The sequence below is a fragment of the Dermacentor andersoni genome, chromosome 7 (assembly GCF_023375885.2).
Source record: "Dermacentor andersoni chromosome 7, qqDerAnde1_hic_scaffold, whole genome shotgun sequence".
In the NCBI taxonomy this organism is placed as follows: domain Eukaryota; kingdom Metazoa; phylum Arthropoda; class Arachnida; order Ixodida; family Ixodidae; genus Dermacentor; species Dermacentor andersoni.
In genome coordinates, this window is record NC_092820.1 from 108,863,580 (window position 1) to 108,881,342 (window position 17,763).

At 46.8% G+C, this 17,763-nt stretch overlaps 1 long non-coding RNA gene across 1 annotated transcript; it reads left to right on the forward strand.

Moving 5' to 3' along the window:
• The first annotated feature begins 482 nt into the window (after positions 1-482).
• On the forward strand, positions 483-11,199 carry LOC129385418 (uncharacterized). Its single transcript, XR_008612952.2, has 3 exons — positions 483-690; positions 870-979; positions 9,427-11,199. It is a non-coding gene; the product is annotated as an uncharacterized lncRNA (long non-coding RNA).
• The last annotated feature ends 6,564 nt before the right edge of the window (positions 11,200-17,763 follow it).

Below are 17,763 nucleotides of genomic sequence, written 5' to 3' on the forward strand. Positions count from 1 at the left end.
ACTCTTTATACATAAATACACATCATATGCAATTATGAACGCAATTTCAGCGGTCTCATCGCAAGCAGCAGCGCGCGAATCAGTATGAACGACCCACCGAGCAGAATCGGCTCCTGCCGCTAATACCATTAAACCGTCTTCTATTACACTCTAGTTCCTAATAACTATTCTGTAAAGTATTCACCACTCGCGGTATTAAATTTTCTGTGGGGTTTTGTTACTTTGGCAAGCGACTATGTCAAATACATTTGCTTGAAACCGCTATCAAAATATTCAAACCATGGGTGGTTTAAACATGCCGCCGTTATAGCTATTACGCCCTCCGAGATGGACGCCTATTCACAACGGCGCTAAGTTAAATACGGAATCGCTCTGTCAAAGCCTGCTGAGTACTAAATCACGAGCAAAAGTAGCAGATCACAAGTGTGCGTAGGAAGGTCAACTTACTTGAGCCAAATTTTTTAATGCGTCCCTACAGCTTTCGTGTTTTGGGGTTTTGGCGTGGTGACGCAACTGCAAAGGCAAATCCAGCAACCCTGCGCGTCAAAGAAAGCATCATAATGAAAGATGCAAGCTTGAAAACAAGAGCGGTGGGTTTGCATTTGCGCCAATGCTGCCAGAGAGCATGAGCACGTGCAATAAACTCCGTACACTTTCATCTGATACTTTCTTGCCGAGTTTTGTTCTTTGGTAAGCATTATTTGTTGCTTTTAGCTGGAGTGTGACACGCGCCGGTCACGTCAACGTCGACTCCAGAAAGTTTGGTGAAGTGTTCCGCCAGTGATAGCACTGAAACGATAAAGTTTCCAGAAACTTACTGTGGAAGTGAACACTGATGCCAGTTTATCCGGCTGCTTCTTTGCTTGAAGGCAATGGAAGGCCATACCCTGGAAACTTGGCTCAAGTCGCTGCGGTGCTGGTCACTCGTGTAAATGCCGCGCTGCTTTGTCGACGTCGTGCTCGACGACGACCATAAATGGTAGGTTTAGCGCTTGGTTTGTTGTTCTGTGCGTTACGCATTTGTCGCGAGATTTGAGCCGTTTAGCGCGAGCCTTCACCGGTGGCTTTATTATCATGTGCCTTCTAGCACGGCGGATCGTATGCCGGCGCGAACTCGATGCAATCGCTAGCATAAATCGCACTTGTAATTGTAAAATCTAATACACCCTGTGTCGATCTTGCGTTTGTAGCCAAATAATGGCAGAACCTTTCCTGCTAAACCCAAACTGTAATTGCTGCAGCCTCGCCTAGCAGCCCTCAGTGCTTGCAGAAAATTGGGTCACCACTGTCAGATGGTGACCCAATTTTGACACACTTGGATAGTGCTGAAAAGGTTCACGCGCACCTCTTCAGCCAGTTCATAATTATTTGGCTCGCCTCATCTGACAAGGGCGGGCAACCACGCTGTGAAGTCCAAATGACACACTCGGTGTCGCATGTGTGAATGTGGACAGAAAACTGAAGCTGTTTTAGAAGTTGTATATTATTGCAACAGCTGTGTTCAGTAAGGAGACCTGAAAATGTCAATTTAAACGAAGGAATGCTTGAGTATAGGTAATGGTTTCTTCTGTTCCTTTGACACAAGAGGGGGTGTATGTAGGACTATCGCTCTTCGACGTGCAAGACAGTGCACAGGTGGGAAGACTTGTCCCCGATGGTAGCGACTAGGTTCGCTGGTGACTTCAGGTAAGAAGCAGGCGCTGATGCTTAAGTGAAGACAAGGACTTTTCATAAAAAAGTTGCAAGGTGAATCAAAGTGTGATAAAAAAAAAGAAAGAAAAACAATTCAAGCTATCTAGGTGGCATGAAATGGCAGTGCCTAAGGGGCAAGTATTCGCATTTTCTGAACCGCCACCCATCAGTAAGACGGGTGCATCAGTCAGTGATCATGAATTCATGACAAGATAAAAGCTTGTAAGCAGCATGCATTTGCAGAATACGGGTACGAAAAATTGTGAGATTGAGGCACATATTATTGGAATTGGATGCAGGTACAGTGTTTGTCAAATGTGGACCGGCTGCTCCGTGCCTTCACTGTATACATCACTTAACTCTGTGGTGCGGCTCCCATGGTGCTCCTGGTACCCCTGATGTTTGGGTGGCGAGTACCAGAAGTCTTTTCATTCCGCAACCAATTGGAACTTGCTGCATACCTCAGGAAGGCTGTAATTAGCCTGCGGGTCACGGGAAATATAGCCTGCATACGTTTGACAAAGGGTGTATTATGCTGCTGGAATGAAATGCGAACAGCAGAGTGCATGGCTTTCGGCACATGCTGCACCATCTAACCGCACCCACAGTAATTTGCTGCTCATGCGCATTTAAATCTATCAGAATTTCGATACCATCCTCGCCAAATGCTTCAAGCCTCTGCTTTCCTGCAGTGCTCATTGGTGGATGCGAGTGGACAGAAATTTTCATGCCTCTCACTCAATAGGTTGTATTGGGACAACAAGCTTTGTGATACTAACGATTAAAACACACGGACACACACCACCCACATTGTGGCCAGAGCCACACGCGACCACCTTAACGGATTTTCTGACGGGCAGGAAACTGTTGATTTTCGGGGAGTGATACAATATCTTTTTCTCGCCGCAAAATATCTTCATCAGGCTTGTTACGTCCACTGCAGGGCAAAGGCCTCTCCCATACTTCTCCAACTACCCCGGTCTTGTGCTAATTGTGGCCATGTTGTCCCTACAAACTTCTTAATCTCATCTGCCCACCTAACTTTCTGCCGCCCCCAGCTACACTACCCTTCTCTTGGAATCCAGTCCGTAATCCTTAATGACCATCGGTTATCTTCCCTCCTCATTACATGCCCTGCCCATGCCCATTACTTTTTCTTGATTTCAACTAAGATGTCATTAACTCGCCTTTGCTCCCTCACCCAATCTGCTCTCTTATCCCTTAACGTTACACCCATCATTCTTTTTTCCATAGCTCATTGCATCGTCCTCAATGTAAGTAGAACCCTTTTTGTAAGCCTCCAGGTTTCTGTCCCGTAGGTGAGTACTGGTAAGACACAGCTGTTATACACTTTTCTCTTGAGGGATAATGGTAAACTGCTGCTCATGATCTGAGAATGCCTGCCAAACAGCCAAACACACCCCAGCCAATTCTTATTCTTCCGATCATTTCAGTCTCATGATCCGGATCCGCGGTCACTATCTGCCCTAAGTAGATGTATTCCCTTACCACTTCCAGTGCCTCGCTACCTATCGTAAACTGCTGTTCTCTTCCGAGACTGTTAAACATTACTTTAGTTTTCTGCATATTAATTTTTAGACCCACCCTTCTGCTTTGCCTGCCCAGGTCAGTGAGCATGCATTGCAGTTGTTCCCCTCAGTTACTAAGCAAGGCAACATCATCAGCAAATCGCAAGTTACTAAGGTATTTTCCATTAACTCTTATCCCCAATTCTTCCCAATCCAGGTCTCTGAATACCGCCTGTAAACATGCTGTGAATAGCATTGGATAGATTGTATCTCCCTGCCTGACGCCCTTTATTGCTATTTTGTTGCTTCATTTATGGAGGACTACAGTGGCTGTGGAGCCGCTATGAATATCTTTCAGTATTTTTACATACGGCTCGTCTACACGCTGATTCCATAATGCCTGCATGACTGCTGAGGTTTCGACTGAATCAAACGCTTTCTCGTAATCAACGAAAGCTATATATAAGGGTTGGTTATATTCTGCACATTTCTCTATCACTTGATTGGTAGTGTGAATATGGTCTATTGTTGAGTAGCCTTTACGATATCCTGCCTGGTCCTTTGGTTAACAGAAGTCTAAGGTGTTCCTGATTCTATTTGCGATTATCTTAGTAAATACTTTGTAGGCAACGGACAGTAAGCTGATCGGTCTATAAATTTTCAAGTCTTTGGCTTCCCGTTTCTTATGGGTTAAAATTACGTTGGCGTTCTTCAAAGATTCCGGTACGCTTGAGGTCAAGAGGCATTGCAGTTACAGGGTGGCCAGATTTTCTAGAACAATCGTCCCACCATCCTTTAACAAATCTGCTGTTACCTGATCCTCCCCAGCTGCCTTCCCCCTTTGCATAGCTCCCAAGGCTTTCTTTACTTCTTCCGGCAGTACTTGTGGGATGTCAAATTCCCTTAGACTATTCCCTTTTCCATTATCATCGTGGGTGCCACTGGTACTGTATAAATCTCCATAGAACTCCTCAGCCACTTAACTATCTTATCCATATTAGTAATGATATTGCTGGCTTTGTCTCTTAACGCATACATCTGATTCTTGCCTATTCCTAGTTTCTTCTTCAGTGCTTTTAGACTTCCTCCATTCCTGAGAGCATGCTCAATCCTATCCATGTTATACTTCATTATGTCAGCTATCTTACGCTTGTTGATTAACTTGGAAAGTTCTGCCAGTTTTATTCTAGCTGTAGGATTAGAGGCTTTCATACATTGGCATTTCTTAATCAGAGCTTTCGTCTCCTGCGATAGCTTACTGGTATCCTCTCTAACGAAGTTACCACCGACTTCTGTTGCACATTCCTTAATGATGCCCATAAGATTGTCGTTCATTGCTTCAACACTAAGGTCCTCTTCCTGAGTTAAAGCCGAATATCTGTTCTGTAGCTTGATCCGGAATTCCAATATTTTCCCTCTTACTGCTAACTCATTGATTGGCTTGTTATATGCCAGTTTCTTCCGTTCCCTCCTCAAGTCTAGGGTAATTCGAGATCTTACCATCCTATGGTCACCGCCTCATAATATGCTTGTGACTAATGTACATGGCATCAAAGTATAGCAGAAAAATTTTCTTCCTCACTCTCTGGCTGGTCTTCTAGATCTGAAGACTGTGTGAGCAGCTCTAATATATTTTCCTGGCTCAAAAAAGGTAGACAAGCCTGTTTTGATGCTGAAACGGAGAAGACATTCCTCCTAATATCGCCACAGAAATTCAAGTGTAGATAAAAAGCGACTCTTATTTCAGGAAGCTCAACGTCGTAACACCGTACAACATACAAGCATAAATGAGATCTGCCACACACACTACAAATTTTAAAGAACCGAGAAAAATTACCGTATATACTCACGTAATGAATGCACCCCCATCTTTCCTCTTGAAAGTTGGGATTTTTGTTTTGCCCCACATAATAATCTCACCCCAACTTTGGTCCCATGCAGTCATGCGATCGAACTGTCGTGCTATAGTTTTTTGGTGTGACTGAAAATTCTTGCTCTTGCGCACGTGTTTAGAGAAAGTGCACTTAATCTCAATGCCCATCAGTGTGTTAGCACAGCCCAAGTAGTGGTTAAAGGTTTGATGTTTGGTGTTGGAGCAGTTGACGTCACAACGGGCTTCTCCTGAGTTTCCTTCCTCCGTGAGTCGACCCGTCCAACAACCATGCGGTGACCGTAATCACAGTGATGATAGTGAGAGCATCTTGCACGAATGGCCGCCTAGTGGCGGCCTCTCAAACTGGCATGCGGCTTCTTGGAGCCAGTTCCATAGCCAAGCCCGGCCAAAACTCGTCAAAAGCCAAAATGGCGGTTGGAGCGCGTTGCGTACTTTAGCCTAGGCGGGTTCGGGGTGCTAAGTTGCGACGTATCATGCGGGAACGTTTTCACAGCTACTACGTAACAGCGGGGTTCCTTATACATTGGATCCTATGGAAGCTATGCCGGGACGGGATGAAAACGACGTAGCAGTCGGGAAAACGCAGCAGTGAGGAACGTAACAGCGGGGTTCTACTGTATATAGGAGCACACTCCATGTCTAATAACACAACATATTTAAGCACACTGGCGCAGCACCCAATATCCACTTTTTGAGCCGTTGTTTTCCCTAGGTCATTAGATGGGGGAATTCAATTACTCAGTCATGGCCAATTGGATGGGTTGAAGTGCACAGAGCACTCCAACCATGATGTCGCACTAACTTGCTGGACTATGCCCCTGATGTCACACTATCACCCCCACGTATCATGCAGTGACAAGGCAGTAGGGAATTGGGTGTCAACGATGTTCGCATGCCAGTCGCCGACGTTCGCACCTTGCATCAGTCAGGGGGCCCATCATCACGGACAGCTCGTGGCGATTTGAGAAGCCTGGTCTTGACAGTCATTACCATTTTCAGGGAGTGCGGCTGTTGCTGTCACCCTGAAGGGAGCTTCTTTGGTTGCCCTTCAGTTGTTGGCACGGGCCCCATTGTAATCTAGGTAGGCGCTGGTGAACTGGTCGCTTTATCGGAAGCACGCCAAGGTTTCCCTCGGCGTTTTGAAATGGTACAGATTCCTATGCCGCTGAGAGAGCCAACCTGAGCATGACCAGCTGTCAGGTTGCCCAAAGCCTAGGTGGTCAGTCAGAACCTTGGGGTTCCCTCCATAAGTGATGGCTGCTTACACACTGCCTTTTGAGGTCCCAGCATTTACTTAGTTGTGGCGTTCTCCCTGAGAGCAAACAAGCACACACACAACCACAGAGTGCAGGAAAGCGCTATGATTGCACCGAATCATCAGCTCCAGCGAACAAGTCTACGGTAACCTGCCCAATTAATAAACACAGCCATCAAATTGTTTTCCTTAATCTTCGTTGATGCCGAAAATTTTCATAGTAATCCAAGGTTTGCAATCTTCCTGCAACTTCCGACAATTAAAGGTAGTTTCCAGCAACAAAGCACCACATTGCATGCAAGTGCCTGGAATTACATGCACAAGACATAAACAGCATACCACTATAAGAGGCACTGATAATAAAAAGAGAAATACATTGCAAATTATGCAAAAGACTCATTTAGATGGGCTGGCTTTTCCGATGCTGTTTGTATCGCCTACGCACATGCCGTGCAGGAGAAGTACAAGCTTTTGTGCCCTCATGTGGAGCCGGGAAAGTTGGGGGTGCATTCAGTATGCGAGTATATACGATAATTGCTTTTCCTTGGTTCCTTAAAATTTGCAGTGTGTGGGGCGGATCTCATTTATGCTTGTATGTTGTATGGTGCTACAAGGTTGGGCTTTCTGAAGTAAGAGTTGCTTTTTATCTAAACACTGGCAATTTCTGTAGCAATATTAGGATGAATGCTTTCTTTGTTTCAGCATCAAAACAGGCTTGTCCACATTTTTTGAGCCAGGAAACAATATTAGCGCTGCTCACACAGTCTTCAGATCTAGACGACCTGGCAGAGAGTGAGGAAGAAAATTCTCCTGCTATTCTTTGATGTCATGTACATTAGTTGCAAGCACATTTTGTGGCAGAAACAAAAATTCACTCCCCAAAAATCAACACATTCCTGTCCGCGGGAAAGTCCATTAAGGTGGTTGTGTGTAGCTGTGGTCACGATGTGGGTGGTGTGTTTCCGTGTGCTTTAATTGTTACTATCGCAAAGCTTGTTGATGTCCAACACAATCTCTTGAGCGAGAGGCAAGGAACGTAATGAATTCTGGTACTCGCCACCCAAACATCTGGGGTCCCAGGAGCGCCATGGGAACCGCACCACAGACTCAAGTGATGTTTACAGGGAAGGCATGGAGCAGCCTGTCCACTTTCGACGGACACTCTACCTGCACCCAATTCCAATAATATGTGCCTCAATTTCACATTTTTTCGTACCCATATTCTGCAAATGCATGTTGCTTACCAGCTTTTATCTTGCCGACTGTGCATGTTTTCTATCATGAATGCATGATCACTGACTGATGCACCCAATGATTGATGCACATCAATTTTAGAAATAGACATTGTTTATATTCATAGAAATTTGCATCATTGGAAAGATAAAACTTTGCTCTATTTTTCTACATAATCGCCACCTTTATCTATGCATTTTTGTAGCTGGTGCTCCAATTTCTTTATCCCAATGTCATAGAACTGTGCCGCCAACGCATTAAGGAAGCGTTTCACCTCTTCTTTGACTTCATCATCGCTCTGGAAGCGTTGGCCACTCAAATGTTCCTTTAGCTTGGGGAACAAGTGATAATCACTAGGCGTGATGTCTGGACTGTACGGCGGGTGGGGCATGACAGTCCACCCAAAGTTTGTCAAATGTTACTGGGTTTGACAGGAGACGTGAGGTTGGGCGTTGTCGTTAAGCAGCATTACACCGGCTGCCAGTCCTAGCCGGCGGTTCTGGATAGCTTGCCTGAGTTTTCTTAGTGTTGCACAATAACTCTCCGAGTTGATTGTTGTCCCACGTTCCATGAAATCAATTAGCAGTATCCCCTTACAATCCCAAAAAACACTGGCCATGACTTTGGCAGCAGAAGGAACTTGTCTGAACTTCTTTGTGGCTGGTGAGTCTGGGTGGCGCCACTGTTTGTACTTTTGTTTCATTTCGGGAGTGAAATGAAACACCCATGTTTCATCTGCCATAACAATGGAGTCCAGCAATCCTTTCTTATCTTCTTGACACTTTTGAAGAAACTGGCGAGCACTGTCAAGGCATTTCTCCTTGTGGTCTGATGTCATTAGCCGCGGTACCCATGGAGCACAACACTTGTGATACCCCAATTTTTCAGTTGAAGCTCTTTCCACTGTACAGTAAGAACTCCCAGGAATCTGAGCATAGCGGCAGGGCTCGCGATATGTCGGTCGCTGCACGTCACGCTTTCAACAAGTTCACGTACGGTGATCCAACCTGTTTTGAAGCACTTTGCGTTGGACCATCTCGATAACCGCCTCCGAAACTGACGGTCTTCCACTCCGTTCATCATGGACTTCCTTCCAACCAGCACTAAACTCTCTTCACCACTTTTGAACGTGTTGAATGGACATATACTTGTTGCCATACACCTCTGTCGACTGATGAATATCCACGGGTGGAGTCCCTCTGGCGCGCAGTAAACTAATTATGGAACGAATCTCGCACTTGGCGAGATCAACAATGGGAACCTCCATATTGGACGGCTGCTCAGCCGAGAATGAGCGCCGCAGTGAAGGGCAGCCAAGGGCGAATCGAGATGGGGTGGAACAGCCGTGCGCAGCAGTGTTGCCAGATTTCGCTTCACACCTTCCCATGTGGCTGGAGCTTTTTGGGAACCTTATTTCTGGATCAACCCTCATACTTGGCTGTTGCTGTGAAGAAACCCAAGTTGTTGACAACTTGCTTAGAGTAGTTTTGTGAAACAAAGTGTGATTGCATGAGATGGATGTTCGAGAAATTATTTTTGTAATCCTGTATGTTGAGGAGGGATGCCACCACTCCTGGGTCAATCATGAGGTTGATCACCGCATTGTTTACTTGAATGGGCACCTGAATCAGTGTCAGGGCATTGACGCCCCCTCTGATGTTGAGAACAGTGACCATATTTGTCATGGTACTTTCATGCGCTTCGACCTCCATTACATTTTGTCTTGACGTGTTTTCACGTGATCGGGATATCAGATGAAAGTGTCCCAGCCAGTGCTGTGATGAACCACACCCGAAAAACTGCGGGCCGGGTCGACAACGCAGGGTGAGAGGAGGCACACAGTTGCCTGTTACCCTGATGCGGAGGCTCACCCCCTAGCTGTCTGCCATCTTCACTTTGGCCCGGTCAGAGAGGATGGCCGGTCCGCCGTCTGCCATCTTGACACTGACCTGGCCAGGGAGAAAGGACTCCATCTTCTACATCATGTCAAGTAAGATGCTCGCTTCGTCTGCCATCTTGCAGGTCTTGCCGATGTGGGACCATGTCCACTTCTAGGCTGACGAGCTGCTGCAAAAATTCCAGTTGTCTATCTTCTTTTGCGATTTCAACGGCTTTTTTGATAGTGAAATTATGACCGAGCTGAACAAATCTGCGCCTCAGCTGCGACGAAGCCATGCCACAAAGAATTTGGTCATCTGCCATGACATCCACGGCTGTGCTGAAGTTATACAGTCGAACCGGTTATATCGAACTTGAAAAAAAAAAAAAGACGCCTATCAGTTCCATGTAGGGCATAATTTGATATAAACCTGCTAAGGGTTGGTCATCATAAAAGTACATACAATTTATAAAATCACTTTATTGATGAAACTAGCTTAGTTTTGCATGAAATAGTCCCGTATCTTCTTCTGCTTGAACAATTTCACTGCCCGTGACAGCACATACTTCACATTTTCTAGAGTTGGAGCAACAGAGGGGGCAATCTTCCACATTCGCACAGAAGCACCGGAGTAGTGCGAGTGCAAGAATCGCCTTGAAGGATGTGGCCAAAGGATCGTCATTGCTTTCCTCGTTGTGCCCGCTTCACTTGTGCTCGGTATGATGTCAGCAATGTGGCCTTCCCGTGGTTGCGACATTATCATTCGCAGTCACATTCACAAACTTTAGCGGAGTTTTATATATGACACATGTCGTGCAAGGCAAATGCAAATTTTTATGCTTGATTTCACAAGAGGCTGAGCCCGTGCTTCCTCTTTCCACCATGCTGCACAACTTTGAAAGTTTACAAGGTGCTGAAAGGACAGCATCAACCCCATATTTACCAGAAATCTTTTTAAGATTGTGGGAAACCTTAGGTATGTAGGGAAGTTATTGGTATTTACGCGACTTTTCGGGTGCACTCATGGGTCTCATCTGTATTGTCACGTAGTGGTGACGGCAGTCGCAGGAACGATGAAGATGGACAAAAGTTCTTCAACAGAAAACTGTTTATTGGGCTGACTTGCACCCACAATGGACTGAATCACTCGGCGGCGGCGAAGTGACCAGCGTGCTCGGCGGTCGTCGAGCAGAATGCCCGCCGCTGTCGTCCGCACTCAATTTAAAGCTGATAGCGAGCTTTCTAGATAAAGCGTGCAAAGTTACTAGAACATTCTGGAACAACCTAGAATCAGCTCTGTCTGGATGATATCAATCGAGATAAACCTGGGCGCGTCTTGCGTCGCAAACAAAGCGATAAAGCGGCGTGGCGACAGATTTGAAGAATGAACAAACACTGCAAAGATTCGCGGCAATATAAGCTTGCCGTTTGTTGCATTAAATCATCAGTTATCAGTACCGCATCGATTTGTCCCTTTCTTCAAATCTCATGTTTTCTTGCAGTAACTTACCAAAATCTGTTTATAGAATTTCTTATCCTGAGTTCAATTATATAGTTGGTTTTCTTTCAAGTTGCATACTTTCTGTTCTGCGCCATGACATAGGCCTTGTGCACCGTGTTTTTCCATCATTGAACTTCTATTTTTATGGACCACTGATGGTTCTTATTCTTCCAATTGAACTGTAGAATGTCAGAAACTAAGTAGGAAGTGCATATAAAATATTTAATACACATGAAAAACTTGAATCTCGGAAGTCTGCAATACTCAGACCCCAGTAAGTGGTTACTTGCAATTTTTCTAATATATACAAATAATACTGATGTCTAAAGGAGATTACAGCACTCCTCACACCTTAGAGAAAACGTGAGCAAAATTTCATGCAGATGTGAGTACCAGAAGTACCAAAATCAAGATAGGCAAACAGAAACATTCCAAAAATAGCATTTCTAGAAAAACAAATTTTAAAGTTAGCTTAAAGTTAGAAAAGAGGCAAATTGTTCTTCTAGCAGCCACTGCTACTAAAGTGCCTGCACCATAACTTTCTCCTTCATGACTCTTCCAAGCAGACTCCTCAACGTGAGACTTCTTTTTCAGCTTACACCGATGTACTCTTGCTTCTGCTGTTTGCTCGGCAGGCATTTTTTTCTTACGTGGTGTCTCATGATGTGCCAAGCACAGTCAGATCTTGAGGTGGAAGCACATTTAAAGCTGCAGTGCCCTCAATTAAACCACAAAGCAGCCATCGCAGTGGCCATCTCCACAACAAACCTCGATGCAACTTGTCTCTTTGGACAGAAAAGGCATGTTTTGCTCTTTAGCGACTCCGCTGCATCTTGAGTTTTGCCCTGAACACAGCGGTCAGCAGCTTCTCATGAGTTAGTCTCTTATAGATGGGTATTGCTTTTACCTAGGCCTTAGTGAGCAGGGGTGTGTGGGCCGGTGCAGGTTCACCCAAGGCCTAATGTCGCACACCCTGTAACGAGGCGCCATTGCTGAGCCAAATTCCAAAGCCGACTTATTGTGGCCGTCTTTTCACTGACCACATTAAAAATCCTTGGGCAGAAGCCAAGCCCTGTTTTGTACGACTTCAGATAGTTGCGAAAGGTTATTTTACTTGGCAGTGACAGAATATTTTTTTTCCTCAGGTGCTTATTAAGCTTGGCACTCTTCAGTTTCATTATGGGACACTCCAAAACCCATTCGTTACAATATTTCATGCCTTTTGTGCTTCACCATAGCGGTGAAGCCGCTGGGCTCGAGGGAGTATACTTGTCGCACGAGCCGAGGGCTGCAGATTTCTTGGTACTGTGCGCCACTTCCCCTTGCGGAAACGGTGCATGGTACCAGGAAACTGTGCCTATAAAATATTCAATACACAAGACAAACTCAAACCTGAGAAGTCTGCAATACTCATACCCCAGTAAGTCTTTTTCGGGGCAGGGTGCTTTGTTGGAAGGGCTGGTGTACTCTTCAGGAAGGCAGCTGCACCGTGCTGAGGCTTGCCACCTTTGCAGCGTTTGTTTTCTCAATGGCAGCCTGCAGTGGATGCTTTCTAGGGCCAGCCTTCTCGACTACCTCATAGTGGGAAGCCTAGGAGGAACCTTTGAGGTTGCAGTTGCTCCAGGGGAATGCATAGCAGGACTCCCATCTGGTGTGTCAGCTGTCCTGACAGTCGCAGCATCTGTTGAGGCCGTTGTGTATGAGGGGTGGCAGGTGCGAGCACTGCGGCGCTGGTCGCAGGCACGGTCTTTTTCTTGCACTTTGGGAGGGCACTGGGACCCAAAGACTGCTCTGGCAGCTCCTCCTCGTCATCAGTGTCACAGCCGCGTTTCCTTGAGGCTGTCAAATCCACGTCTTCCTCGTTGGAGCTCACAGGGAGATCCACAGATCACAGAGGTTGGCTTGATAGCAGCGGCAGGCTGTGCCGAGGGAGGATGTGATGGGAGGGAGCTTTGCGAGAGGGCTGGGGCGGGAAGCTCCAGCTGACTTACTGCACCAGTGGGGGTGGCTGGGGTTTTGTGGGATGGCATGAGCACTGCTTTGGCTGCCGCCTCAGCTATGGCGGTGCGCTTCGCAAGCCGCACATCCACAATTTCCCTAGACCTAGCTTCGGTGGCTTTGCGTTGCCGAAGGCAGAGGGACAGCGGAACATCTATGCTTGTCACGCTTGAAGACCTGTGATGGCCAGCACGAGGGGCACACTTGGATGGTGTGACAATTTCATGCTCACACACACACCGAAAAAAAAAAAAAAAAAAAACACCCTAGGGAAACCAAGTGCCTGTGGCACACGTGGTGCGGTTGTGTAGAACACACGGCACTAACAAAGTGACAATGGGGCACGCGAAAAAGCACTATAGCACGTGCAGCAAAAGTGGTGGACGTGTGTGCAACGCGTAATACAAACACAGCACGGGCGTGGAATGCACTATGGCCATTGGTGATCCCCGATCCGTACCACGTGATATAAGAGCCAGTCGCAGTGCTCGAAAAACGCAGCAGATGCACGCTTTCTTTTTCAATTATTTCTTGCGCGGCAGCAACCCAGGCAACCATGGTTATTGGGTGAATGAAGTTTGTCCAAGCGCCTCGTGCGATCCGCAATGGTGAGTGGCCGCGAGACTTTAGAAGATGGCATACATTTGGGCTTTTAACAGCTACCTTGTGCTCTTTAAACGCAGTTTTAACCCATATCCAGTTGAGTCCCGAATTTGATTTTTATTTTCATAACAGTTGAGATACTAAACTTAACAAATCAAGTGAAAACAAAAAATGATAATTTTTAAAAGAATGCACCCCAAGTTGACTCATTGTTATAACAGATATATCATTATAAGTGTGCTCCACTGTACTATTATTTGTGAAGACAATAAGCAAAAAGAATCTGGACAGAAAGCAATAATTAATGCTTGAGTGGACAGTTGAACATTTAAGGAGTGAATTGCTGCAAGCAGTCCTCAAACCCTACAATTGGCAGTTTAGCAGTCCATCAAAGTTCATTGTTTACAGCATGGCTACTAGTGCACAAGAAAAAAAAAGGAAAAATTATAGGAAAATATAAAACAAGAATCTGCCTGCAGCACTTCAAGCTTTATAAATTTAGCTTCATATAGAAAAAAATGCAGCTCTAGCTGTCCTAGATTGTGAAATATTGTTGCCACAGACAAGCAGAGTGAGTGAAAAGCTCGTTTTGAGAAAATTGTAAAAAAGTTCATTTATTCACATACAGACAACGACCGATTTTTCGGACCCTCTAGGGAACGTAAAAACGTCTGAAAAATTCAGGCAGTCCGAAAAAATGAATGCATGCAAAAAAAAAACGCACCTTCTTTCTTTTTTTCTCGGATCTAGAGGTAAAGGGCGAAGTACCAGGCTTCCGAAACCCTGCCAAAGAATCAGTGAAGTGGCTATAAAAAGAGGCGTTCAAAAACTCTGTATGCAGCCGACTGCCGGTTTATTATGTACATGTGCATCGTCGGGCAGCTGGTGTTATTGCTGCAGTGGCTTGAAGAACTTGTTCATTGTTGTTTGGGCGGCATTCCGGTTGCATGCGATCATATTTGCCTCGATTTGAGCAAGGGTCATGTCAGCACTGTACACCGATGAAAGAGTCAACAGTGCTCGCGTCAACTCGGCGCTTGTAGGCGGCGTAGGCATTGGCTCCTCATTTTCAACATCGCAATCTTCTGAATCCCCCACAACCTGACGGAGTTGTGAACCTCCTCAATCCTCAAGTTGCGAGCAGTGGAGTTCGCTGACGAGCGTCGAAGAGCACACTTAAAACAACAGCACAACCACACACCACGCTAGCCACCATAACGTGGCCTGCGCAAACAAACGAAATGGTGCCGTTCCGGAAACTCCACTTGAGGCGGAAGTGCGGGGATGAACATAGCCAGCGTGGCCAGACCAAATTGGTGTGTGATGGCTAGATTCAGCTAGTGGTGGTTCAAAGCGGTGATATGCTTCGGCTGCAAGTCTATTTCCTTCGCAAGGGCGCTGCACGAGCAGCCAAAGGACCTTCCGTCGCGTCAAAAAGTCTGGAAAATTGGATGGCGGGGGATTCGAGCGTCCGAAACTTCAGATGTCCTTATACATTTATTCTATGGGGCTCGTGGCGGTGCTGCGAAGACGTCCGAAATATCAGGCATGTCCGAAAATTTGGCCGTCCGAAAGTTCAGTCATTGACTGTATATTGTGAAATACTAGCTGTCACATGTTAGTATGCCCCTGGCAGATAGCTTGAGAACTGTTCCCTGTGTGGCGCTTTTTCAAGGCTTGATTCATGTTTTGGAACAGTGCGTGCTTCCGAGCTGAAGGCTTCATTCGCCGCTGGTCTTGCTCATTCAAGCACTCGTTGCTTACTCTGGTGGAGTTGAGGCTCAGCTCTGAGTATAGTTGCCAATGCTCCGACATTGCTTGCGTTGAACTTCAGCACTGCCTCTGCCACAGCTGCGTCTACAGTGAAGAGCTAGGCATGGTGCTCCTTTGATGCAAGAGACTAGATCATTGAGTAGAAGCGTGAGTTAGGGCCTGTTGGGCAAAGTTTAAGTTTGCAACAATGTGGTTGGAGGCGATGTGATGGTACATAGCCATCACTGCCTTGTGCATTCCACCCACGTCTCCTTTGTTTGTTTTCAGTGCCCTCGCCTAGTGCAAGCTCAGCCGTGTGATAAGGTCTGCTGTCAGCTGACCCTTTCCGCCAAGGCTCTGAAGGCCCGAGGCTTCGTGCTTCATTACAAGGTTGCGCTAAGCTGTGCCCGTGCATTTTTGCACATGATTCGTGCAACCCTCCTCGTTGATCTCAATGTATCCATACACTTTTTCTCTTGCAAGGCAAGGTACATACAGCTGTTCCCATCACTGAGCACAGAGGTGTAGTGAAGGCTGTGCCGTTTGAGGGACCTCCTGAAAAGAATAAGGGCGGCCTCCACTTCTATTTCTCCTGATTTCTTGTCAGTGTTTGTCACAAAAACACACTCGCTCGCCAATCCGGCTGCCAGGCGCGAGCACACGAGCACAGGGGTCCGCTTTACACTTCGCCCCCGGCCTACAAGCGAGAGATTTTGTACATTTATTTATTCAGGGTTGGTCAGCCCAAGCAAGGCGCTTGTGTATCAGTGCGTCAGCAATCACGAAGCAACTCGTTGAAGGGTAATAACAAAGCATTTAATCATATACAGGACTGATCAAGGACAATAAGGGAACAAAGAATTTGATGGAGGAATGAACAGAATTGGCGAAAAAGCACACACAATTTGAAATGCAACCAGAACACACAGTAATCAGGCAGGGTTACAACAAAACTAAACAGATGAGTTTAGAGGCACACAAGTCATTGAGAGTTAACAGGAAAAAGAGGACAAGCCGGCGGACAGACCATATCGGAGCGCAGGTGAAGAACGGGGAAGGCTCGGTTAGTAGTCGTTGCGGTGATGGCTCGAAGGTGGCGGGCCCGGTGTGATGAAGCGCACGCCTCGCCGGCAGGAATTGCGCCCTGCACGCCACAAAGACTTGCACAACCTTCTTCGCTGCCTGTTTCCAACCGACTGTGTCCCTTCTCACCGAACTGCTAACGAGTCGGCGGAAGACGCTGGTTAAAGACAGTGCTGTGCCCAGCGGTTATTTATGAGCATCCTCCTCGGCGCCACCAAAGACAGCATGGTTCTGTCGATTTATGGCCTGGCCGTCCCTGCGATCCCGACCAGCGAAAGCGACCGAACAGTGGAGACAAGAGCACACAACTCTCTTCACCGTGCGCTCTGCCTGCTCCGCTCTGGTAATCTGACACCACGGCCAAGCCCCGACTTCGTCGAAGGAGACAGCGAAGCCGCCTTCGAAGAACAGGCGCTTGCGCGGCTCACAAAGCCGACCGTCTCCAGATGCCCTTCGACCCTGGGTGGTCCTCTCAGCCCTCTCTCGCGGCCTCCTCCCGTACCTTCTGAACGGGAGGCCTGAAACAATGCGCTCTAAAGAAATATATATAATGTGGTTGGCGCTGGTCTGTGACAGTGTTCTTCTGGCACTGTGACTCGTGAGTGGCCTTCCAATCATTGCAGGAAGTATTATCTTCCTTGGGGACCCACTCGCATGCAGTCCAGCAATTGCTCAATAGTCAATAACAAAATCGGTCACGGTGCGGTCAGCGATGTCGGCACCGTGATTGACCGTGAAATGTCCTTGGGTCATCCATTATCCATCGTTCGACTCCGCAATGTGTTGAGGGTTACTCAGGCACAATTCAGCGTAAAGTTTGTGAACCGATCGGCCACACTCACTTGTCAGGTTGTGGGCTGGATGATTGGCTGCAGGTGCCAGCTTCCCTTTACATAGCTTTGCCATGTCTTCGTGTGTAGTCCATGACGGCTTATGTTCATCATTGAGAACACATCATTGAGAGCTGTTTACTGATTTCCAGTTGCCTGCATGGCGCGAGTGGCGGGTACATTCACAACTAACGGGTTCACTTTTGGTGCACCGCGGATGTGCGGTGAGCTTCACTTCGATGACACCACGCCGCAGTTCACGCACTCAAGAAGCAACTTGACAGCGAGTCCGTATTCATGCTCCTCTCTGAATATATTAAGTCCCCACTGCATATTTTGCACTTGGGCAGCGCAAGCAGTGCTCGCCACATCTAAACTGACAATGGTAAACGCAGTCCCATCAACGAGGCGCGCCGTGGCATTGGTGCTGTCATCTAGTAAATCTTGCTTCCTGTTCGTCATGGGAGTTGATGAGAGGCACTGCAGTTTTTCTTGCGTTTTCTTTTGCCCTCTT